At 38.1% G+C, this 24,939-nt stretch overlaps 1 long non-coding RNA gene across 2 annotated transcripts in view; it reads left to right on the top strand.

Moving 5' to 3' along the window:
- The first annotated feature begins 527 nt into the window (after positions 1–527).
- Positions 528–24,939, top strand: part of LOC118553249 (uncharacterized) — a 53,758-nt gene continuing 29,346 nt past the window's right edge. The window contains exons 1-3 of one of the 2 annotated variants that reach the window (XR_004925908.2): positions 528–653; positions 799–889; positions 4,420–4,512. This is a non-coding gene — a long non-coding RNA (uncharacterized LOC118553249). Of the gene's footprint in view, positions 654–798; positions 890–4,419; positions 4,513–24,939 lie in introns of those variants that run through there. The other variant, XR_013446160.1, reaches the window with a different exon arrangement.

The following is a 24,939-nucleotide window of genomic DNA, read 5'->3' on the forward strand; positions in this document are numbered from 1 at the left end:
CCTGGTTTTGCTCACATTTTTTTCAAAGCACACTGTATGTATCTTTTGGATTTGTATTCAACTTACTAAAATGATAAATAAGGGATGGTTATTTTCCTTTTCAAAGTTTATTTGCTTTACAATAGGGCATAAAATTATTTATTTAAATAATCTCCCCTATTATTTAGTTTACAAAACAGTTTAGGAATGCATGCAATAGTTAAAATATATTTTACTTTAAAAAAGTTTTTGTGGTAAGTCCCACAAAAGCTAACATAGATGATCTGTCTTTGCCACATCACTATCTGCCCTTACCAGAATGGTTGCAATATACACGTCTACTCTTTTTTCTCCTTAGATTTAGAAAGTTTTGAACACACATACACACAAATATTTATGGCAGATTGTTCTATTGCTCCTGCTTATTCATTTACTTCTTACCCCTAAGACGATAATGCATTTTTGTCCCATTGATTTGAGGCTTGGCCACGTGACTTGTTTAAGATGCCAGCTCTGAGAAGTTCTTTCACTTTGGTCCTTACCGTGAGAAAAGCATGTACAAGTAGGGCTCTGCTCCTTCAATCTGGCTTCTGGATTGAGAAGACAAATGAGGCAGACCCCATCAATCCACCCTCTGCAACAGAGCCACAGCCAGCCAATACTTCTCCTGTAAGGTGAGTGAGAAAGAGCTGCTTGTCATTGTTAGCTCTGAGATGTGTGTGTGTGTGGGGGGGGGGGGGATGTATTATCACAGCAAAAACTGTCTAATATATGTTTTTAATATTACTGCCATAACAACTATTTTTCTAATGTTTACAGCAGTCATTGTTACTGACACGTTTACAACACTGGAGTCTGTAAACTGCTATCAGATAGACGACCTCATTTGTGACTCACAACTTCATTAAGAGTAAGTGAATAAGTTGAAACTAAGAGAAGTGCGTGAATTCTCCCAAGGTCAAAGTGCTAAGGGGCACCTGGGTGGCTCAGTTGGTTAATTGTCCGACTCTTGACTTCAGCTCAGGTTATCTCAGAGTCCTGAGATGGAGCCCCGAGTCAGGCTTCACACTCAGCACAGAGTCTGTTTGTCCCTCCCCCTCCTCTCTCTCTGCTCCTTGCCCCCGCTCACACTCTGTCTCTGTCTCTGTCTCTGTCTCTAAAATTTAAAAAAGAAAAAGTGCTAGCAAGTGGAAGGATAGGATTTGAACTCAGGTCTTCTTATTTAAAGTTGTCATTTTTCTGGACCTTAGTTTAATCTCTAACCCACTTTGCAAACTTCTTGAGGGTTGCACACCTTCCCAATTGTCCATCACTCTGGCTCATGGTGACCCCATCTGCACAGGTTCTTCATATATCCTAATACCCTACCTGACATTTCAGAGGCTTCCCATCCGGCTCAGGGGAAATCCTTAACATGTTCCACACAATTCTGAGTTGCCTTCCTGCTACACATCTTCCTCGCCTCAAATTCTTACATAGTCACTTCCTTGATTGCTCCCTGGCCTTCGACCACACTGGCTTTATTTCAATGTCCACGCTTCCTTCAGCCATGAGGTATTGTGTGTATTATTCTTTTCTGGCAAAATGCCACCTTCTCACACTAAAGTCCCACCATGGGCCCATCTCCTTTCCCTTCACAATCTGGATCACTCCTATTCTTTCTTTAGCTCTGTGCTCTTAGTCAATGGCAAGGAAACCCCCTCAGACTTTTTGATCTGCATACTCTGAAAGGACATTTATCTCTGCTTCTGGTTGTGATCAATGTCGTTCAATTTGTATAATGTCTCTAAGTTCTATTCTTTTTCCTTTATTATTATTTTAGAAGTGTTTATTTATGTTACTCACCATAGCACTTAGCTCATTATCTGGTACGTACTAAGTAATCAGCAAACAGTCCTTAAATCACTGACTATGCAGATACAACACTAAATCTCAACCCAGCAGCAGTTGATGCAAATGAGCTGACAAAAATGGGACAGACGTGTCTTAGACCTTGATAAAGGCAGGGCTCTGTTGTATGTAGTTGGAGATCGTGATGAGAGGAAAATCGGGGAGGAAGAAGCCAGCAGGTCATTTGTGGCCATGGTAACATCACCAGGTAATAATCAGAGAGATAACAGAAAACATTCCCACTGGATGTGTCTATACAAGGTTCACCACTTTGAGGATGTGTATACCAAGATCTAACTTACTCCCCTTTAGTGGCTCAAGTCATCAAACTTTCTTTCCAGTTTTCACAAGGGTGTTATTTCCAGACTTGACTATCAGTGAAGTTTAGGGGTTTGCATGTGTTTCCCGAATCCTATCATTTTAGTAGGCCTTTATTTTCTGAGGCTGTCTTTCTCTGTAGGCTTCATTCTATTTTTCCTTTGCTTGAATAAATAGCACGTTTTTAGGCCAAATAGAACAGAGGACAAAGTATATGCCATTGATCCATGAATGGCATAAAAGCAGGCCCCATTTTACAGCACACACTCCCTTCTGGTATTACTGTTACTCAGGAGGGCAACCTAGCTTAGTCATGCCCATGTATTCATGCACCTTTTCCTTTTCTATCTTTTTCTTTTTAACACAGATCTGTTAAGGATTTTCACTCTCTTTCACTGGGGCTGCTTCCTAATCCTATTTCTTTGACAGCAATATAAAATTTCCACTTAACACTAAAAACAGCCAAATGGAAAAAAAAAAAAAATTCTTTCAGGTTTTCTGATAAAGATGGTCGTGTGTGTGTGGGGGGGGGGGGTATTGGACTTATACCTTTAAAAATAATATGTTGGTTTATAATGATAAAAAGGGAGAAGTGGGATGTGAATAGAAAAAAGGAGCAATAGTTTGCCTATAAAATTCAAATTAGGTGCAAGAATTCAATTTGAGAAGGGTGAGGGAGGCATGAGTAATGATGTGGGTAGAGAGCAACTGACCATGGGCAAGATCATCCAATGAGGCCAGTCAGGGAATGGGAGATACAGGGAAAGCTAAGACCTCATTACAAAGCTGCATTGGCAGGTACTTGAATCCCAGTATACGTTGAAATCTCCCAACCAGTTCTTGTGTTTTACTCAAGAGTACATTCAAGTCATCCCCAGTGCAGAGGTACCATTGCATGGCCCAGCTCAGAGTAAGGTCCAATTATCCAAAGGTCTCTTCTATTCTTGGAAACTTAGGGACTTGTTAAGAAGGCTTAAGATTTTTCTTCTTCTTTTTTTTTTAAAGATTTTATTTATTTATTTGAGAGAGAGAGAGTGAGTGAGAGAGAGCACAAGCCAGGGGAAGGGCAGAGGGAGAGGGAGGAGCAGACTCCCCACTGATCAGGGAACCCCATGTGGGACTTGATCCCAGGACCCTGGGATCATGATCTGAGCTGAAGGCAGACATTTAACCCACTGAGCCACCCAGTCACCCAGGAGTTTTATATTAAAAATGTCATACATACGTTCTCCTCTTCCATGACGTCTACAAAGGATTACATCTAGTTAACTGAGTGTAGTTTGGAAAAAATCCTACCACTGCCACTGTGGATGATGACACATGTTAAGTAATATAAAATAATAAGATTAGCTGGTGTTTGCTATCACACGCCATTGATTCATTAGGGAAATTCTTGTTCTAAGTTTGAACCCAGAACGAAATATGAGACTCTGTGACACATTCTGTCACCAGTTTGAAGATATCCCTTATCTGCCCTTCCTTTGCCTGGCTATGCTAGTCTTAGGACCTCGGGACGAAGGTCTAACACATATATTCTAAAACTTTAAATTTTTTATCTGGTATCTTTAGTTCATTCTGCTACTATTTCTGCTTGTCTGATCTTTTCATGATTCCTTTATAATTTTCTCCTCCAGTCTCCTCATCCATCCACATATAATCTTACCTGTCTTCTCTGTCAGTTTCCTGACAGATGGATAGATAACCCAAATCTGGTATATCCATTCAATGGGATATCGCTCAGCCTTGAAAAGGAAGAAAAGCCTGACACGTGCTAACAAGGATGAACCTCGAGGACATTATGTTGACTGAAATAAGCCAATCACAAAAGGGAAAATACTATATGAGTCCACTTACATGAGGTACTTAAAGTAGTCAAATACCTTGCAATAGAAAGTAGAATGTTGGCTCCCAGGAGCAGCAGACCTGGGAATGAGGAGTTACTGTTTAATGGATACAGAGTTTCAGTTTTGCAAGATGAAAAGAGTTCTGGGATCCATGGTGGAGAGGAAAGCACGATGATGTGAATGTGCTTAATGCCACCCACCTAACTATACACTTAAAAATGGTTAAGGTGGTGAATTTTATGTTATGTGTATTTACCACTATTAAAAAAATTTTAGATTTCACCTCTAACATGTGGAACTAATTATAGATTGCTACTATGTGCTTTATGTTGAATTAGACACTTCACATACTTTATTCCTGATAAATATTATTATTCTCATTTTCTAGGTGGGGAAACAGAAGCTCAGAAGAGTTAAAATAATTTCATAAGGTTATGCAATTAAGCAGCAGAAATGAAATCTGAATTCAGGTCTGTGTAGCGTCTCCATTACCCCATACTTCTGCTCCCCCCCACTTGGAACTAATGTGCTTGTGTAGATACACATACACACACACGTGCGCGTGCACACACACTTCTATGTTTTCATCTTGGTATATAATATGTATTATTTCTTAGCTTAAATTAATTGTGTTACTATAAGTACAAATGTTGAGGCTAACCACTTAATTAATATCACAAAGTTAATCCACATAATCACTTTATAGTACGGGGCACAGACTGATTCTCATTGCCTCTGAGGAGAAGAGCTGCCCGAACACAAACAGCTTTATTGGTTGCCTCAGGAAGCAAGGAATTAGACTGATTGCTTAGGCTTCAGGCTTTGCAATTACAACCTGGCATTTTGGTAATGGCGATTTAAAATTTAAGTTCCCAAAAGGCTTAAGACCAAGTGCATCATCTGAATTTTTTTCTGCCACATTTTTTTGGGGGAAAAAAAAGTGAATTATTTAAAAATGTATCTTGTGGAACTGCTAGAAGATTTTCCTAACCGTATCCCTCTCTAAATGAACGGACTATGTATTTATCATGTAACAAGAACAGTCTGTCTGGTTATCGGCAGAAGCTGGGTCCCTGGTAAACAGCATTGGCCTCAGCCTTGCTCGAGCATGTATTTCCTAAGTAGTGGGCACAGAGGCAGGGTAATTGGCTACCTCCTGGTCATAAGTATAGGTATGTTAACTGTGGGCCCGAGGGGAACCTCCATTTTGGTTTGTAGCTTATTATTAGGTGAGGAAATTACTGGACACCTCCAGCTGCCATTAATCAGCCACAGAGTCAGACTGGAGCCAAGTGAGAAGCCTGTGGGTGGATTCTGCCCAGTGCTGTGGAAATACAAAAAGACAGAGACAAATGTTTTCCAGCCTAGCCGCACTAAACTCTGCCCTGTCACAGTCCTTAACATGCGTGTTCAAATTGATTTAGTCCATTTACCCCCTCAACCTAACCATCTATTTTCCCCGAAGACTGACAGTTTTATGTGTTGCGACCATGTTATTATGTGTTGCTGCTCTGCCGGTAGCTATAGTATTTCAGAAACATTTACTTCCAGACATAAAGGATGGGGGGGCGGTGTAGAGAGAGGGAGGTGAGCTTGCGTCATTTTAATTCCTTTTTTATGGGGTGCAAAACATGCCCACCATGGCACCGACTTTCTTTCTCCCTCTCTTTTCTTTATTCCTTTTCTGTGTCAATGATTTCCATGAAAAAGGCTTGAATAAAATTTCCCACTTGAGAAACGCATCTGTCAGGTGATGTCAACGCCTGGCTTACTCCTCTTCCTGTTGGGTTGCAAACATGGCATTCTCTCATGGTCCTGGAATGCTGACATGGTCCGGTGGGCAAAAGCCAAACACAGGTAGGGTCAAGCTGAAAAAATCCACCGGGGGCCTTCTGTCCTCAGCTTAGTTTTGGAAGGAATGGGAAGAATCGAGAAACAATTTATTATCTCCGTTGCTATGTAAATTCAGAAAAGGGGGATGGTGAAGATAAAAAACAAGACAGCAAACAACCCCCTCTCAGCGGCAGGGATGTCAGTCAAGACATTCATTCCAAGTGCTTGTCCAGTTGGAGATGTTTGCCTCAGGATAAGCAGGAATTCCGATCTGACCCTCACCCTCAACATTTTTGGAACTGGATGAAAGTGTCTTATCTGAACATGTAAGAATATTTCTGGCACTGAAGGCCAAAGACTAAAATTCAGAGTTAAAATAAATACTCAGTGAAGGAAAGGAAACAGCGAGGTTAAAGGTTTGATCAGATATGAACCTCTAAGTTAACTGGCTTTTACCATACCCTTGTTTTATTCTATCCGGTTTTCATGTACTAATCTATGCGACGGCAAGGGAGAGACTCTCTTTTTACTCTTCCTGCTTTTGTGTTGAAGGGTAACAGACAACAATTCCATTGATTCATGTAGACGAATATAAATAAGATAAGCAAAATAAAATTAAATAAGCCAGTTTAAAGAGTGTACCAGATAGGAGCATTTTCCATGATTTCCTGTACATCAGTATTTAGTAATATATAGTATCTGATTCTATTGAATAGTCAGAATTATTGCCCAGTAATAGAAAAAGGTTTTAAAATAGTACCCTTAGAATGACTTGGCCATTTTATGATAAAATAGAATCTGGGGGAAGGACATTGAGTGAAACAGACATATGTTCACACACACACACACCCACACACATTTTTTTTTAAGGAAAAAATGTGATTAGTTTAGCACGGATTAAACCTGAGGATTGGGGTGTTAGTCACCTAGAGACCTTCCAGGTGGGTCCTCTCTGGGCTGCTGGAGGTCACAGGAAGGACTCCCTGAGTAGGTGTTCAGATGGTGTTTGTGGTAATCCTTACATTATAAGCGTTTAGATGACAACCTCTCATTTTCCCTGCAGTTCTCAGGGTCTGCACGGTTGACTGTTCCTAATCAGAGGTCACCTCAGTGACACACCGAGTTCCTCTAAGGCAGGGCACCCGGGGGCCCTTCGGGAAGTGAAGCATGTGGTTACTTTAAGCAGACATCCAGTCTCCGTTGGATGACTATGGAGTGAGACAGGCTTTCTGACATCCACTGGCTTTTCCTTGTGCTCAAGAATTGTGGGTTTGGTGCTCGGAGCTTTGATTCAGTCCTGCCTTGTGAGGTCCAGGGCGGCCACATGAATTACCCATACTGCTTTCTGCAACAACTGCATTTCCTTTGATGGGATGCCTTGCAAATACCACTTGATAACTCAAATCTTCTCAGGATGAAATTCTGATAGATGGCAAAACGACTATGGGGAATTTTTTTCTCCTGACAGTGATCTTTAAAAGCTATTTAAAATCTCGTTTTAAAGGGCATAAGGACCTAGGTACACAAACTACTCAGTCATTTGAAAAAGTTACCTTCATTGGTTTGGAAATGTGATACAGAAGCTTTTAACACTATCAGGAAGTGGGAGATTGTGTGACCATTTGTTCCAAATCCAAAATTTGGATATACATTGTAAAACATCAGGACTATCTTCATGGAACTACAGAACAGACAGTTTAAAATCAAGAATGTTCCAGAAAATTGGAACAAGTGATTGTCACAGTAATAGCTTAAATAATTAATATTTTGGTGCCTCTAGTCATATTTTATCTGTTTTAATCTTTCCCTAACAAAGTAAAATAAAAACGAATCCGTAAAAAAGTTTCTACTTGAATCAACCAAGGAAATCTCTCAGTAGTGGGCAGAGAATTTAGACAGAGAAAGAGCAATAAAACTGCTTTCTTCATCCTGCCAGAAAGTTATCCATCTAGTGTGGCTTTCTGGTGCAGAAACTAAGCTTGAGAATGATCAGCAATGTTATAAAAAGGTTGTAATTAAAGACTTGGGGGTTTTCTTTATTGGTTTTATCTTTTACATAAGCATACCTCTTTAACTATAAACCAAACCTCTCGTGGCTATTTTTATTTGAGTAAAATTAAGTGATGAATCGTTAAATTCTATTCCTGAAACCAATACTACACTATATGTTAACTAACTTGAATTTAAGTAAAAAAAAAAAAAAAATCAGTGTTTAAAATTGTTAAAAATTGCAAGTTTTTGTATGCATGAAATCATGTTTTCTGTGTGTGTGTGTGTGTGTGTGTGTGTGTGTGTGGCCTTGTCATAAAGTATTCCATCAGAAGACTTGAATCCATTAAAAATGTTTGTGGGATGGTGGTGGTAAGTGGTTATATATGCTACCAAAGAAAGTTTTGTGTTTTAGGGAGGAAGAGAGAGAGTAATTTTCAATTAAATTTTATTCTTAGTATAAATTACCATAGCATAAAATGCTGTCTCTTATATTCTTTCTAACATATTATATTTACTGAAATGGCCAGTATTTTCCCTTTTCTTGTTTTCTATTTTCCCACAGGACACTATTAGATATAGAAGAGGAACTGGTACTCTTGACCAAAGGGAAATGGCCCTGGCCTTCCTTTAGGTTCGATGACTTCAGAGAGCTAATCCATTCAGGCAGTGGGCAATGTGCTGTACTTTGAAACCCTGAGGGGAGGACCTTTTGGTTGTAAAGTAGTATGCTTCATCTTGGTTATATGATAGTATAGTGTAGGGCGCCTGGGTGGCTCAGTTGGTTAAGCGACTGCCTTCGGCTCAGGTCATGATCCTGGAGTCCCTGGATTGAGTCCCGCATCGGGCTTCCTGCTCGGCAGGGAGTCTGCTTCTTCCTCTGACCCTCTTCCCTCTCGTGCTCTCTGTCTCTCATTCTCTCTCAAATAAATAAATAAAAATCTTTAAAAAAAAATGATAGTACAGTGTATCAAGAAAAGAAACAGGATTGAGATAAAGACGTCACTGAGAAAAAATACGAAATCACCTGTGTAATTAATCCTTTTTAGTTAAATACTTCTGACTGAGTTCTGTTGAGACGGCCAGAGGGAAGTGACTTTGGAAGACTTTGCCTGCAGACGCTCATGGTCAGTTATACCAAACAGCGTCTTACATCGCATCAGCACACTGTAAGAAGACAGATTGCTCTCCAGAATCCTAGCAAATACAACTCAGTCAGGGCAAGTAGGCAGTGATTTCCCTTTAGCCAATCTGTAATCTTTAATTGTACTATTCCACGTCCTTCAAAATTGAATGAGGGTTAATACAAGAGCTGATTGTCCATCTCACATTCTATCCAAACTATGGCTCATTTGACTCTATAATTCAGTTGTAATTTTGAGGGAGAACTTACATGCTTGCCTTTCTATTCTGTTTACTTTTTTTTTTTCATTGTTCCTTGACCTTCCATCATTGCAAAAAGGATAGCGGTAGCTCCTTCCCAAGCAGTTCTTGAGTGCCTGGGGGCCTCCCCACATACTGCAGGACCGTTGCTGAGAAAGCAAAGTTAGTCAGGAGGAGTCCTGGGAAATATTTTTTGATTTTGGCTCTGGAATTTAAATCATGAACTTTTATGTCTGACCATATTCAATACTAAAATGTTTATCAATAATTTGGAATAATTTCTTCACTCTGAACCACACTATTTAAGAATGAAAACTTGAGAGTTTAATGACAGAGCAGCTTAATATATACATATATAATTTATATATAATGATATACATGCAGTTATATATTATTATATATAATGAATACATTACAGAAGTATATAGGTATAATTTATACACACACACACACATATACACATTTTGCCTTGGTGTGTAAATGTATAATACAAGAAACAAAGTGAAACAGATTTCCCTTGTGCTTAAAGTTACCTTGTTGGATTTCGTATAATTCAAAAAACAATTTAGGGGCGCCTGGGTGACTCAGTCGGTTAAGGTCTGCCTTCGGCTCAGATCATGATCTCAGGGTCCCGGGATCGAGTCCCACGGCGGGTTCCCTGCTCAGCGGGGAGCCTACTTCTCCCTCTCCCTCTGCCCCTCCTCCCTGCTCTCTCTCTCTCAAATAAATAAATAAAATCTTAAAAAAACTATTTATAGAACAACAGCTGTATACTAGAGTTAGCAACAGAGAGGGAATAAGATATACAGATTTTTGTCCTTAAGGTTCTTACGGTGTAATTTAGGAGACTGGAAAATAAACAGAAAATGTAATTATGTGACTAGGTAAGCAGCAGAAATACTATGTTCAGGCTGCTGTGCACTCCAGGGGCATGCAATGCTCTAGAGGGAGTAAAAAAGTACAGAGAATAATTGAGAGAAAATTTGACCTACAATTTTGCATTCTGATTTGAGCTTCTCCTGTGGGTAATCATCAGATTTATACAATAACCTTCAAAGCCCACATTGTTGTTGTTGTTGCTTTTAGTTATGTCCCTGACTAGATGTGATTTTTTTCCTTTCAATCCTGACATTTTGTTATTCTGTGATTAAAGAAATTTGGTCTAGCTGCTTGTTTTGTAAGAAGCACAGGTTTAAAAAATAAACAACACTGTCCTTCTCCCCATTCCTATTTTTTATTGTTGTTGTTGACTTTTGTGAATTTCATAGACCTTAGCCCCACATATGTTAGAGACAGTTTGAGAGATCTTGTGAATCATTTAATAAATTATTACCTTGGTACTCAACTTTGATGTAATGATCATTACACAAATGAATGCTTTCAAAATTGCTGAGTTTTGGTTAAGTTTAGGTTATAGTAATGCAAATTAGGACATGTTTTATCTTTTATTTTGGTTATCAAGACCATACTGGATTAGCCTGCAGGAAATCTGGTCAATTTTCATGATAAATTGACTTGGCTAGGTAATGCATAATTCAGTTGCGCAGCCGTAGAGTCTGGTGTGTTCTCGGAGGCGTGTAGCTTTACTTGTAGATTTGCATCAAGAAAACCTACTCCAGTAAGTTTGATTTGTATCTCAGAAACATATAAATATGCGCATATTAATTTTTAACATAAAACCAAATTATATACTTTATTATAAACACTGCATTTATTTTTCCTAAAGTCCAAATGCCAGGTTTTGAAAAACCACAGGAATTGTTGTGGAAGTTTTTTCACAACATTCTTGCGGAATCCCTTGTTTACAAAAATCTCACTTTTTTTCTGCTCATAGTTCCAAAAAAAAAATGCTCCTTAGTGGGTATTTAAATTAGGTGTTGACTTTTTTATGGTGAAGAGGCTGGATGGCATAGTGTCTAAGATTACGAGAATTGAAAGCATAGGTTGTAAGTATTCCTTTTCTGTTTTTATAATTGCTAAATGCCATAACATGAACGAAACCCATATATACAAATGGTGGTTTGTATCTCCCCATCTGTGACTGAGACGAGGACAACAGGGGAATGTAGAAATCACTCTAGGATGGGTCCAGTCCCCACTGACGTTACCGTCCTGGTAACATAGACACAGAATACACGTCTGCTAATAAGGACAAAAGCTTAATGTGAGTCTTGAAGGTACTGAGGCCACCTGAGTTCAGTGACAAGGGTAGATAAAGTGACTAGTAAGCTATGTGGAAGCTGCTGACAGAACGGACGGTGAGAGCTAAGGTAGGTGTGCTAAGAAGCGTTTCCATGAACCTGATTAAAATACACCTCCTAGCCAAGAACAGCCCGAGGCATTCTATGATCTGGAAGAGCCTTACATAGATATGGTTCCAATGTGGAGAATATCTGTTCCACAGTCACTGAAATAAAGTTTCTTCCTCAAGCTTCAGCAACGTGTAGTTCTTAAGGTTTTAGAGGAGAGGCAAAAAAGTGTTTCCAGATGTTTGAAAAATATCTTTGTAGGCAGAATGCTCAGCAAATGAGTTTTTGCTTTGGTTGTGCTTACCTTTGAGGAAGTTCAGAGATTGCAACTTAAATAGTGGGTATGAAGTCCATCTTGAATTCAATTTCATGTGAGTATTAGGTTCTTTTTAATTTCCTCTTTTATGAGTGGCACAGAAATACCCTCTTTACCACCTGGTATATGTCAGGGAGAGTGTTGGGACACGGTGAGCAAGTTAGTTGCTAAATATCCGCAACTTCTTGCTTGCTACTTTATTGTTACTATTCATGGCCATTGTCATTCCTCAGAATCATCAGAAATAGTTAATGGAGGTGAGGAAATTAATGTTATATTTTTATTCCTTATTAGAATATTAGAATGATTATTTGACAGAGAGACATTATGTAAATTAAATGTCAAATATGTTTTTAAGATTTTATAGAGATGTTTATTTACTATTACATAAGCATTTTTGTGAATAGGAACAAGTTAAGGTTACTGGGTAAATACAAGGTAAAAATTATATTAAATGCTGCTGAACTATTGTATGCATCTAAGCAATATTATAGACAACTGAAATCCAAATTTTGGTGTGCTAAATATCCCCTAAGGGTTATGACACAATTAGAACATAGTCTGTGAACTATATAACTAAATTTCACCAATACTTCAAAATTTTCAGATGCCTTTATCTTATAAATTCATGATTGCTATATTTAGTATAATTTAAAAATATTGATAATTTACTAAAAGTTAATTAATAATTTTCAGTAACTTCTTTTGGTATATGTTTTCTCTATTTCTCCCAATACTCTGAGATCGAAGAAACAGCAGAAGGTTACTACCCAATCATGCAGAAAAACTGACCTGGAAAATTAATAGCACAGCTGGGAAGGCTAATGAATTTAGCATTTAAAAATGCTCGTAGAGGTTCAAAATCTATCCCTGGGTCCCAGAGGTGGCTCTTTGTGATATAATCAACCCAAACGTGAAACTTCAGAACCATTTAAATATCCACTGGTGAAATACATTTGTCTGTACCACAACTTTCACATTTTTTTCTCACAGTTGTCTTTCATCACTCATTATTTGCTTCTGACAATGTTCATTTCTTATATTCTCTTTAAAAAGACAAGTTGCTAATTGACTGGCAAGGTAGCTGGACCTGGTTAAAAGTCTGTTATTGAATTCCTATAGTGGGAGTGAAAACAAAAATAGGGATGGATACCCATGTTATGCCTACAATTAACAGAGTAAACATCTTAATAGGCATAGAAGACACAAACAGATGTTCTAACTGCATGTCTGTGAGAAACTGATGTTTACTGGTTCCACTCTGGCTTGGCCTTTGAGACCTCAGGAAGTTTCCCTCCCAGTGGGGATTTCAGTGATTTATTGATTTCAGTACAATGAATATTTCAGAAACTAGCAGGATTTTTAAGAGGTTAAATACATCCTTACAAAGGTTAGCATTAATTCATGCTTGAAGGGAATGCTTAACTCTGCTTTAAACCAGGCTAAGGATGGTCACATTTGCCACATTCCTGCCTAAGTGGGAAGGAACACGGACAGGGGAGCAGAAGGATTTCCTAATAGAGAATGTAGAAATAAAATATTAGCACAGATTTTTTTTCTCCCAAACTGAACAAAAATGAGAGATGTATGAATAATTGCAAACTCCTAAAGGTGCCTGGTTGAAATGCTGATTAGTTTTGATCATAACAGTAAAGATCTATTTTAGACTTGTACTTGAGACACTCAGAACTGAATAATGTAATAAGGCTCAGAAACTTGAAAGATTTTTAAATACTTAGAAATGCTTAATTTACCACTCACCTTCTATATTGAATTTACAAATTGATTCTGATGCAATTGTTTGGCCAGTGTCTACCAGAAAGAGTCTAAAAAACAATTGATGGGTACTTTGTATTCTTCTGCTTTCTTTCTTCTTCACCACATTCATGGATATTGATAAGCCGGATGTCCTCTTTGGTATTAATGATGATGCTCATTATTTACCCGGAATACTTATCCAGAATTTACTTCATGCCAGGTACTGTGTAAATGCTCTAAGCAAATGATCTCATTAAAAGAATGCCATTACATCAGATGAATAAGTATGAAACATTGATGGATTGTTATTTTGTAATAAATGCAAACAATATTTTATCTTCTTAGCTTCCCCTTTAAGTTGTGTTCAATGGCTGGTTACTTGACATAGGATCTGGCTAAATTTCTTCTTCCTTAGATTAAAGAAAATGCTGATACGAATTTTGTGATGGAACAGGTCTCCTGCTTGAATATTTTATGGCTGCAGACCAGTGCCAAAGGCACCACAGGTGGCCGTGGGGTGCCTGAAATGTAGCTGGTCTAAATCAAAGACTTGGGATGCAGCGAAGAATTTAAAATAGTACCTTAATATCTTTATATTGATTACATGTAAAAATAGTAATAATTTAGACATACTGGGTTACATAAAATATATCATTAAAATGAATTTCACCTGCTTCTTTTTACCTGTGGCTACCAGAGAGTTTAAATTTTAATAACCTGAATTCTTTCCCCGGTGAGCATGGTACCGCTTCTCAAATCTTGGTACCAGATTGGATACTGCCAACTTCATTTCCTGTTCCCTGCTAATTTTTGCATGCTACCTGCTTTTTATCACAGCAACCACAGATAACCCAGTTTCACAAAGATAGGCCATCATCTTAAAATATAGTGAGATCTAACATTGAAACTGTGAAACACCTTGATTTAACAGTTCTCATGGTGTCTAATACATGTCGAGTAGTGCTAGAATTTCCTCAGACATTTAAAATATCCAGTAACACCTCTCTGTGTTAAGTGAGGTTCCCTGGTATGCTTTGGCACACAGTTTGGGAGCCACGAATGTAGACTATTAGAAACAAGTTTTAGTTTTGTACATATCTCATAAGTAAGTCGAATTATAAATCCTACCATGGTATCAGAATACATAATCTAATTCACCTTTATGCTCGTTCACCTATCCATTCATTTAGTCATTCAAATTTTATCTAAAATGTGCTAAACATGGAGGGCTATATGCTAGTGACACAGCAGTCCCAGTCTCGTGGAGTTCGCACTCTAATAAAAAAAAAGAAACAAAGAAACAGATTTCAAAATTCCCAGTAAACAAACAGGGTAATTGCAAATCATGATAGGCGCTGAGAAAGAAGTGATGCCCCAGAGCACTGCTGGGGTGAGAGGGGGATGGTCCGCCAGATGAGGTGGCCAGAGAGGACGTCTCTAAGGTGATATCTGAGCAGATACTAAGCCTGGGGTATGGCGAACTGGAAAATAATCTGAAAAGAGTGTTCTGGAAGAAGCAACAGTGAAGACTTCGAGAGTGGAAATAACTCGGGGTGTCTGAGCAACAGGTAGGAGACACCGTGGAGGAAGGAAAAGGCTGATGTGAGAAGTAGAGGGGTCGGCAGGAGCCGTATCATGCAAGACTTTAGATGCGGCAGTTGTTGATTTAAGCCTGGCTGAAGCAACCTTGCACACAATGCTTTACAAGTAACAGGAGCCAAGGAAATGTTTGTTGAACTAACGTGGATAGGCAAATAATGGGTGCCAAAAATAGATACAGGGTCCAGCTTAAAAAAATGAGACTAAACCCTGGCACACAAAGAACTTTATCTCATCATTCAGGCCCAGAATATGCCTAAATTAGGTTTTTTTTGGCCTGCGCTACTAAAAAGTCAGAATTACTTTTCTAGTTCTAAACTATTCCTGCTTTGAGGCTGGCCTTTCTTGTCTACCACAAACTGCCTCCCTCTTTGAACTTCAGTTTCTACTCCAGGCGTAAATTAAAGTTATCGTTCCTGGCAATCCAAGCAGTATGCTGCTTCTGGTTTCCAGTTTCTACTGAATTAAAGTGTTTCCCTTTTTATAACTACTTCTTCCTCCTCAGCTTTCTAAGTTTCTTTTTGACTGATTTGGTCTTTTATTCTTTCAGAAATAGACTTGTTTTATTCTAGGAGGGATAAATGACCAATAATTTATTTTCTCATTTGCAGTTAATCCTGGTTATACTACATAGCTGAGGTTGTGGCGTTCGGGGAACTTCCTCTGGGGACCAGCTGAGACTAAAATCCTGTTGTTTGGAGAATTACCTTGATTCAGTGGTAGCCTCTAGGTACGCTCCCAGACAGATCATTGCAGAGCTCATGAAACAAAGACAGACTAAGTGAAGATGTTGGAATCACAAAGTTTATTAAATAAATTCCAAATATACAGCAATAACAAAGGAAAGGGCACTGAAGAGATTGACATGCTTATGATAGGGAGCAAGCAGATGGAAGGCCCATCCCACCCAAGTCCTGGGTGATGCCATGTTCACATGCTCTGGCCTTCCCTGCTAGTAGTGTGGTTACAGGAACCAGGTGTGGTAGCCAGAATAGCCCCCCAAAGATGTTCATGCTCTAATCCCTGGAACCTGCCAGTATGTTGTCTTACTTGGCAAAAGAGATTTTGCTGATGTGATTGTGTTAAGGGACTTGAGGTGGGGAGATTATTCTGGATTATCTAGATGAACCTAATCCAATCACAAGTGCACTTAAATATTGGAGAACATTTCCTAGCTACAGTCAGGGACAGACGTGAGGATGAAGTTAGGGTCAGAAAGATACAATATTTGTGGCTGACTTTGAAGAGATGAAGAAAGGAACCACTAGCTAGGGAAAGCAAGTGGTCTCCAGAAGCTAGAACAGGCATGGAAATGGATTTTCCTCTGGAGCCTTCAGAAAAGAATACAGCCCAGCTGACACCTTGATTTTTCTCCAGTGAAATTCATGCCAGACTTCTAACCTACAGTACTGTAAGATAATAAATTTGTGTTGTTTTAAGCCAGTAAGTTTGTGGCAATTTGTTATGGCTATCGGAAACCAATACAGGGAGTGAAACGAAGGGGCCGGGCAGGTGAAGGTTGCCTTAAGCCAATGCACACTTTTCTACCAGAGGCATGCAAGACCAAGGGTGCTGGCCAGGATCTGGCGTCCAGCTCTAGCTTTTATTTGCATTCTGCCAGCAGAGCACAACTGGGGAACAAATTGGTGGTTGCACCCAAGATACCACAGCTCTCAATGTAAGGTGGCGTGAGACATAGCTTATGAATATTTAAGGTTTTCTGGTTTGTCCATCCTTTTCTATCTAAAAATAAAACTCATTTGTTTCATTGTTTTTACCTGTATCAAACACCATATATTCCATTTATTCAATCCATCTTTAATATGCTTTACTGACTTACTCTTTGACATTTCTTATGAGTTTTGTCCATTCCATTTTTTCCTGACTTCTATAGCTGAATTGAATACTCCCAAATGATGTAGCAAACACGTATTAAGAATCCCACAGAATGCAGTCTCCACAGGTGTGAAGGAGTTGAATGTATTTAGCTGTGTCCCTGCTGTTGAATATAGTCAAGAATGGCTTGCTACCTTGATGAACCTCACCTTTGTCTCATATTTCCAGTGGACCTGGGGTGATTGTCTTAGAGAATTTTCTAGCACCTCAGGCTAAACAGACTTCAAATAGGTGTGCAGGTTTTTCCAGTTGAGAATTTGTAAATTCTCTGTTTACAGTCTGAAAGTGAAGTAAACTATTTAGTTATGCCAATACATTGGTGAGGAGGGCTTTATGTACAAGGACAAACTATATCTGTAGAAATTTGTTATATATCTAATGTACACTTGAGGGATAGTGTACTATGGTAATTGTAAGAGAAGTAAAAGCAATTTAAAAACTATATTTGGCTTTGTTTCAAGTTTTAAATATTAAAAAATAAACAACTGATTTTTATGTTTTCAAAATAATTGCAGATCAAGGAGGTCATTGTCTACTTAACCAGTTTAGAAAAATGTGGCTTTTGATAAAATTTTGAATTCAAAATTAGAGACCAGGTTACTTTGATTGTGTTTTCACAAACATCACTAGTAAGTGATTTGGTTTGTCTTCACTTTTCTTCATTTTAAAGTTGTTTATGGTGGTTGGAGATGATCTGAAAGTTGAAGCTTTTCCTGATATGGAAAATCAGTTATGGAAGGAACCTAAGTGTTTGTTGATAGATGGATGGATAAAGAAAATGTGATATATATATATATATATATATATATATATATATATATATATATAATGGAATATTGCTCAGCAAGAATGAGATCTTGCCAGGGCGCCTGGGTGGCTCAGTTGGTTAAGCGACTGCCTTCGGCTCAGGTCATGATCCTGGAGTCCCTGGATCGAGTCCCGCATCGGGCTCCCTGCTCGGCGGGGAGCCTGCTTCTCCCTCTGACCCTCCCCCTTCTCATGTGCTCTCTCTCTCATTCTCTCTGTCTCAAATAAATAAATAAAATCTTTAAAAAAAAAAAAAAAAAAAAAAAAAAAAGAATGAGATCTTGCCATTTGCAACAACATGGGTAGATCCAGAGGATATTATGCTAAGTGAAATAACTCAGACAAAGAAAGACAAATACTATAGGATTTTGTCTTTGTGAAGAATGAGAAGAGTGAGAAGGCATAGTTACTACTTAGTTATCTCAACGAGGTTTTATATCCTGATACAGAAGTCAGTGACATATTAGGCTCTCTTCAATTATATAGGAACTATTAAATATGCCAGTTTTTTGTTTTTTTTTTCCTAAAAGTCAGTCTCTACCAACTGGTTTTCCTAAGGAATTGATCAGTGGCCAATATAATAAAATTGTTTTCTTTGGTTTGGAAAAATTCAGTTAAACTATTCCATTTCATAGGAAGAAAGCAGTTTTTAAACAAATGTTATAATAATTGAATTGGATAAGTATTAATTTGATTCAGATTTACTAGGATCAGCCAAGAGACCACTACTCGCTAGTCTGTTACAATGAGGCTTAACACTGAATTTTCAGCTCATGTTGTCACCAGGTTGTTATTTTCTCAGAGATCAGTTCTTAGAGAATTAAATAAAGGCCATTTTAGTAATTAGCCCATGAAAGTGTTAAAATTGTCTTATGGCCCATTAGTTACACTTTGATGTTGCCAGCATCTATTAAATAAGTCAAGATTTAAGCAGCGGAGGGGAAGGATTATTGTAATGGAGACTTTATTGCTACTGAGAATTACAAAAGATGACCAAAAGTCATAATAAGCTTATTTAATAATGGTAATACATAAAATCTGAAAATTATTTAAAAATGCTACTGAAGCACTTTTTATTAAGAAATGGTATGGGAAAGAAGAAGGAACAGATTGAATTTTAGCCCATGCACACCCAGATGCAATGTGCATATGTGCACACCCCCACTCCAAATAAACAACACCCATAACAAAATCTAGTGCAAATATCTCTACATCACTATTACATTACAGACCATTTACATTTTTTTCTTTTTTTGGAGTGTGAAAGCCTTAGCGTTAAGGCTCAAATTTAGAATTCTAAAATCTAGAATTTACAGCTAGATCTTTCACTTAAAAAAAATCAGAATGCTTAATCTTGCCTAGAGCAACTATTGCTCAAACTGGATTGCAGAGAACTCCCCAGAAGGGGCTGCGGATGTGGTTCTTACCTTGGGAAGACTGAGGACCATCGCCAGCAGTTTGGAGGCTCTGTCCTCTCACTTTAGTTTAGAACAATGTGGGGACAGGTGGGAGCCAGTTGGAGCTTTAGAGCCTTAGGTAGAGAGAGGAAAACCAGAAGAACCAAGTCCCAGAGCTTCTTTACTCTGCCATCCCTTGCATATGTCTCATGCATCTAGTCTATGCTGTATGGACGAACCAATTCAGCAGTATCTCAAATCATCTCCTGACTCCTACTCTTCCTAATATGCACACCACCAAACTCTTCCTGACTGAAGTTCCAAGATTATTTTTCTCCTGTTCCAAAATTATCTTTAATGGCTCTTGACGTTGTACTGAATTAACTTAAATGATTAAACTGACATCTAGCATTTAAGGCTTCTATAATAAGATTTGTTTCCCCTATTTCCAGTCATCATGCCATTGATGTGTACTCTCCAGTCTTTTAGGCATATGGAGAGAGTGAGTTGATAGAGAAATCCTCAACTAACACAAATGCCTTGGAATTACCAGTGATGTAACACAAGCGTGGGGTTATGTGAAAATGAATTTCCATCCAAGGTTTTAGTGCATTTGTGTATGGCAATATTAGTATTAGTTCTATAATGTGCTATCTTGATTTACCCGTTGTGCTGGAAATACACATATAATGCGGGATCCTCTATTTTATCTGTCCACGGTGATTGGTTAGCATTATGGGAAAGCTCCTGGGAGGTTTATTGTAATTGCAATTGCAATCTTGACTCCTGTTTCTTTCTCATATGTTGAGTGGTCTTAGGGTGTCTTTGAAATCCAAGGGTCTGACAGTGTCTTGACTCCATAGATACAGCTGGAATTTACTGTCTGCTGAGAAAAGAGGTGATTGGTTGGAACTACACCTGCAACAGTTACTTCTGGAAGAGTGACCAAGTATCTAAATGGGTTCCTATCTGGCCTGATAAAAAGGCAACTTCCAGAATTTAAAATCGTTGTGTTTTAATATTGCCACTCTATGTTGTGTGGCCTTGAGCAACCTCTGAATCTCAGTTTCCATCTTTGAAAGAGTAAAATAAAAACCAGGATTAAAGAGTTATTTAAGTAAAAATATTTGGATAAAAAAAGAGCTTTGTCAATATCTATTTTCTTGAGAACTAGCGTAAGTCACATGCATGGAATGAGAAGTAGCATGTGGTGAAGGAATTTGTATTTTGGCATATACAAGGACACATGTTGACGATTCAGCCTCCATTGGAAAAAAAGCTCTATAAAAAGATACTTATGTAGATTCACAAATGCCTTGTAATCATTTAATTCTAGTTCAACATTTTCCTAGTTGGGGGGAAGTGCCATGGAAAATTTAGAAACAGCCAAGGGTTAAGAATGGAGATGATAAAAATAGATATTTCTGCTTTGAAACTACAAATATTATTTCTCTCACTCTGAAAATAGGTCAAACATAGCTTTTAAATATAATCTATCTTATGGGGATTGCCTGCTAAATAATGCTTTAATGCAAATATTTAGACTTTTATAAAAATAAATGATAAAGGACAAACCTCTGTTTTGAAGTATCCATTAGATATTTAGAGATATTACTTTCTAATTTTTTTTTTAAACTAGCTGATTTTCCAGAAGAAATGTAAGTATTTATTTAGCATCTGCTGGGTATTTTGTATGATGCCAGGTGCTGTGAAGGATAATGCTCTCTTTCCTTATTCAGATATATCCAGATATAGTAAAAATGGCGTCTAAGTCCTAGTTCCCCAGAAAACAAAGCCTGTGGTGAAGCTTACATGTTAATGTTTTCTTGGAGGAATAAAATTCTGAGGGAAGCGAGAAAGAGAGAAGAATGGATGTGAGTCAGAGAAGGAGGGAAAGTAAATACAAATGTTACATAACTATGCTGGTCAGAGCTTCACAAGAAAAGACAACATAAATGGGGCGGCTCTGGAGAAGAAATATGGGGTGTTGTGCGCTAGAATGATTGTGAAGGAAGGTAGGAGCTGAAAGAATTTATTTGCCGGCTCTTCTCCTTTCCCCTCCCTCCTCCCTCTCCCTTCTTTTTCTTGAATTCCTTGCACTTCCAGGTTCTGTTCTGCTTATCTGAGCAGCTCCCAGAGCAGCCCTGGTCTCCATAAACCCCACTGTATAGGACTTAGGTGCTGAGGACTGTTTGACCTCAACTGTCCAGGTGCACAGGAGGCCATGCTACTGGAAGATGGGGCTACATTGAGACACAGGACCTGCCTTTCAACTGTGGGGAAGCAGGGCAAGTGGTGGAGGCAAGAGGAGCGCCAATGAGAATGGTCAGATCTGGGGAGAATGAAGAGATCACTGGCTCTTTTGGAATTGTTTTTGGACCTTTATTTTAAGAAAGAGGAGGAAACAAACATCGAAAGTATGCCTGTACTATGCCAAGACCATTTTTTTTTTTTTTAAGAAAGTGGGAATAAACACCGGATACACAAACTTTGTAGTGGAGAATAAGACATATTCAAAAAGAAACTAAGAAACTTGGAAGAGTGAAGGGTCATATATTCAGAATACTAAAATGGATTTAATCATGTTTAAATTAGAATTTGTCCAAATGGTTAGCCAGAGTTATGTTTTATATTTCATGGTTCTGGTATCAAGAAAAAAATCCTCTTTTATTACTTTGATGATCAGTCTTATGACACACTAGAGAAAAAATATAAAGTCAACCAAAAATAAATTCCTAGTTTTCAAACATGATGGTGGACAGAAATAGCTAGCCTTTGTTAAGATTTCTGATTTATTTATATACTTCTCTACCTCATGGAAAACATTTTGGTTGCTTTTTTATTGTTCTAAAAGGATAGAAAAGCATTAATAATTTTTTTTTATAATTGTGAGTTCAAAGAACTGCATAAGAGGGCATCTGGAGAAAAAGATCCAGAGACCCAGGCAACAGTATAAATAGGTAATTAATAAAAAATGATCCTAAATTATAAAAGTAGAATTCATGAGGTTTGTCTTTGTTTTAGGCTCACTTTTTTCTTCCCAGAAAATTTTGTATTCTAGCCTCTAAGAGACTGCTTCTATAAGGGCAGTGTGCTGCTTGATGATGAAATATGCAGCACAAAATGCATTTTATGTCGATAAATAGAAAATTCACTCCTTAAAGAAAACTTGTGAAACTAGTTGCTAATGCGGAAAGGAGTAGAAAAGCTGAGATTTTTGTTAGTTCTGTTTCTAGTGAAGTGGCCTTGCAGGTGAGGCAGGGTTGGGGGGAACATGGAGCACGTGCGGCCGCCTGAAGTCGTCTGTCTCAGCTAGTAGCATAATTCTCTCTCTGTAGTGAGCTTTGGGTAACAATTATTGATCTAATTATCTGTGGTTTTTGCTTCTCAGGGAATGCTGCTTTTCTTGGACTTCTTATAAATCCTCTGTAGGATTATCTTTACCAAATTGGACACCAAAGGTCAGGGGTTCTTCACCACTTTTCTGTCTCCATAACAATCACTGAGCAACACACACTGAGGGGAAGGGGAGGGTGACACGGGCAGCTTAGAGTCTTGGGACTTCATGCCCTATGTGACAAAACTTCCTTATAATTGTGCTGCATTCCTTCCCACCCTTCCTAATGGAGCATATGGGTTGTAAAAATCGAAGAAACTCTTCAAGATTGTGTAGCATAATCTTTGCCAGTTCTGAACACAGTAGAGCTAAATGTCTTTGAAGCTTTCAAACATCTAAAGTGAAGTCTGCATGTAACCTCTAGACTGCTGAGGCAGGCTGCTTGTTGAATATTCTTTCATAGGATTTGTCTCATTTTGTAATGTGACTGTAGCCATTCTCAACCCATCATCTTGCTGCCTCTGTGAGGTTCCTCTAGCATTGTTGTAGCTCAAGTTCTCAGTCAGTAGCACAAGTATCCCTCCAGTCAATAGAACTCATAAAATATTAACGTGGCAAGCTTTAACCCAGTTTGGATAAGCAAGATATTTTGTAATCTCTAAAACCTCATTAGCATTACTAATATTTGTTTCTTAGGACAAAAATACTCAATACTATTCACTTTCACTACACATGTAGTGCCCACAAGCATGGACATTAGATATCCAATTCATTACTGTAAACATTGGTTGAACATTTTTATTTGACCATGTGTTAGACCCAGGCATTTAAAGATAACTAAGTTAAAACAAAAAAAGAGACAGAAAATATACAGGAAACAAAAAGGACCAAAATAAGATAAAGCACAACCATTTTTAAAAATTTTTTTTTTAAAGATTTATTTATTTATTTGAGAGAGAGAGACACAGAGAGAGAGTGCAAGTTGGGGAAGGGGCAGAAGGAGAGGGAGAGAATCTCAAGCGGACTCTCCACCAAACATGTAGCCCAACGCAGGGCTCTATTTCACGACCCTGAGATCATGACCTGAGCCAAAATCAGGAGTCAGAAACTTCACTGACTGAGCCACCCAGGTGCCCCAAGCATAATCATCTTTTAATGTAAGGGCAAAGATGTCTAGTCACATTATTAGACCTTGAGGACATTACAATATTTTAACACAATCATTTCTGAGCCTGGGATAGCAAGAAAACTTAATTTTCTTTAGGCATATTCTGCCGAAGGGGCATGGAACACAGGTATATACATATGGAAAGCTCCACCAAGTTGTATAGGAAAGATCTATGTACTTTTTTGTATGTAAATTTTAATTCAATTAAAAGAAGGAAGCATAAAAATGTGTATTGCACTACATTCAGCATCATTAAAAAATGTGGGATTCCCTGGATACTCCCTCGCCCATTCACCCACCTATTTAGAATATTTGTTATCTGTGGGTTCTATATCGCTCATGCTTTTTACACTCCAATGTATAGTCTGCGTTAGTATAATATTCTTTGCTTAATTCATCATTGCTTTTGGTGAATAGTTTAGCTTCTTAAGCATTACCATTGAGTACCTGCTCATCTGCCTAATGTTTTTAAATGTGTACAATATAATTCTCATACTGTGTTAGTATCACATTCTTCAGTCTCATGCAAGAGACTAAGTGTTATAATTATAAAAAGAAGTTCACATTGTGTCATGCTTTGGAGGTTTTCTAGAACAGTGGACTGGGCCAGAGCAATTTTCCACAGTGGCCACAGATCTAGAACAAATACTCTGGTGTTCTGAAGCCCTTGGCAATACCCCAGAACCTGTTTCTGGGGTTGCCGATTTCTATTTTGAACATTATGAAATGTCCTCCCAAACAATAGGTAGACAAATTGCTTTTGTGGTCAGAAAGTCTGTACTTAGATAGAAGGCAGGCTGAGAATGTGAATTTATGCAGTTTGGAGAAGGCAGAGAGATAATGTCAACTTTAATTCCTGTTTTTTTCCAAACACAGAGAATAGGCCAAAGGTCGTGAGTGGAAATTAAAGAAAAATGGAAAACAGATGTTAGGAAGCTCACTATAGGAATGGAAACACAAGCAACACTGAATATTATTAAAGAAGAAAAAAAAAAAAGACCACTGCTTTAAAAAAATAAAAACCCCAGAAAGTGAAATCTTATGAAACTTCTATTTTCATAATATGTTTAAAAGAGATAGACTTCTTAATATTTTACTGAAGTGATTTAATTCCCTATAGTCTCTTTCTTATATCTAGAGACACACTTTGGGAGCAAAAGAAGATCTTAAAATCCT

This window comes from Halichoerus grypus, chromosome 3, assembly GCF_964656455.1.
Source record: "Halichoerus grypus chromosome 3, mHalGry1.hap1.1, whole genome shotgun sequence".
In the NCBI taxonomy this organism is placed as follows: Eukaryota; Metazoa; Chordata; class Mammalia; order Carnivora; family Phocidae; genus Halichoerus; species Halichoerus grypus.